The sequence below is a fragment of the Stomoxys calcitrans genome, chromosome 5 (assembly GCF_963082655.1).
Source record: "Stomoxys calcitrans chromosome 5, idStoCalc2.1, whole genome shotgun sequence".
In the NCBI taxonomy this organism is placed as follows: Eukaryota; Metazoa; Arthropoda; class Insecta; order Diptera; family Muscidae; genus Stomoxys; species Stomoxys calcitrans.
The window spans coordinates 66599959-66602140 of record NC_081556.1 but is presented as its reverse complement, the minus strand read 5'-3'; positions in this window follow the sequence as shown (position 1 = coordinate 66602140).

The window sequence follows — 2182 nt, the reverse complement described above, 5'->3', positions numbered from 1 at the left end:
AAGAGCCAGTGCCACCTGAGTCCTCACTGAGACTCTCCTCTCGAAAATAGCTGACTGCCTGCGGCCGCATTTGCAGCTACTTCGCATAAAAACGGAGCTTCCCACCATCCTCAACCTGTGGACGCGACCGGTAGCTTTCAGCTAAGCTTCCCATGATAACGATGGACATCACACAAGTCGGAGCTCAAAGTTCCAGTGTGGTGCTCATAGTTATCACGTATCGACCGAACCTAAAAATCACAATAAGAGTTAGCAACCGATTTGCAATCGGTTTGACCCAATAATAATATCCACAATTCCATACTTGTTTTGCCTACCTAGCACTCATCGTTTCCGAGATATAGATTTTGTTTAGGTTGGATCATTTTGGAAGTGACTTGTGCGGATGGAATAGGTAATTTTCGTCTTTCTCGGAAACGACTTAACCGATTGGCAATCGGATTGATTCGTTTGAAAGCCAATAATAATATCTACAATTCCATACTTGTTTTGCCTACCTAGCACTCATCGTTTCCGAGATATAAGTTTTTTTAGGTTGGGTCATTCTGGAAGTGACTTGTGCGGATGGAATATGTAATTTTTGTGTTTCTCGGAAACGACTTAACCGATTTGCAATCGGATTGATTCATTTGAAAGCCAATTATAATATCTACAATTCTATACTGGATTTGTCTACATAGCACTCACAGTTTCCGAGATATAAAATAATTTTATGTTAGGTCATTCTGGAAGTGACTGGTGCAGATGGAATATGTAATTTTCATTTTTATCGGAAAAGACTTAACCGATTTGAAATAGGATACTTGTTTTGCCTACCACTCTCCGTTTCCGAGATATAGATTATTTTTAGGTTGGGTCATTCTGGAAGTGACTTGTGCGGATGGAATATGTAATTTTCATTTTTCTCGGAAACAACTTACCCGATTTGCAATCGGATTGATTCGTTTGAAAGCTAATAATAATATCTACAATTCCATACTTGTTTTGTCTGCCTAGCACTCACAGTTTCCGAGATATAGAATAATTTTATGTTGGGTCATTTTGGAAGTGATTTGTGCGGATGGAATATGTAATTTTCGTTTTTCTCGGAAATGTCTTAACCGATTTGAAATAGGATTGATTCATTTGAATGCCAATAATAATATCTACAATTCCATACTGGATTTGTCTACCGAGCACTCATCGTTTCCGAGATATAGATTTTTTAGGTTGGGTCATTCTGGAAGTGACTTGTGCGGATGGAATATGTAATTTTCGTTTTTCTCGGAAACGACTTAACCGATTCGCAATCGGATTGATTCCTTTGAAAGCCAATAACTCTTATCCTTACAAGAGGACACTAAGGAAAATTTTACCTTTATTGTGGGATGATATTTATCCTGAGGGTGGACTAAAGGATCGCATGGAAAAACTAAAAAATCGTGAGCATGACTTACGAATATAAGGTCGAGCAGTTTACCAATGAAGTTGTAAATATTATTAATTTGTGTTAAGCCGGAACTAAATAATGAACCAATACTTTGGTTAGTACTATCACTAGTTGCAGTAGGTAAAAGATCATTAGGGTCTGGAGTAAAAGTCCATTTTATGTTTGGCAAATTAAAATCTTCGAGAGCAATTAAGATATCGTTAGATTTCGCTGATTCAAATGCACAAAGATTAGACGACGTATGCTTGACATATATATAAACACTCGAACTAGGTGGAACATATGAGCATATGATGTAAAGTGTTAAATTCTTAAGAAAAACTCTAACAGCGATAATTTTAATATCAACCGACAAGGGAAGAGAATTTCTTATGCCGTGAATCGAGAAGACACGGCTATAAGCACCCCGCCTCCTATACTTTTGAAACAATCAACAATTTAAAACTGTTGGCATAAAATTTACCTACCATATACATTATCTTGGAGCCAAGTCTCAGTGAATGCAAATACATCGTGATTTAAATCAAAACTATCAATAAATAAGGCGGATAACTTAGAATTTAAGCCTCTTTCATTTTGATATACAAAGCAAATATCTTTAACCGGTGTTATAATTTGTTTTGTGTTTGTGTTTGGCAAATAAACTACATCAGATTTTTGAGTATCCCTGTAAACATATTCGTGAATTACAGCCTTCGGAGGCCAGAAAGATGGATTAACAATTGTTTTAAAAATATCTTCAGGAACAATAAT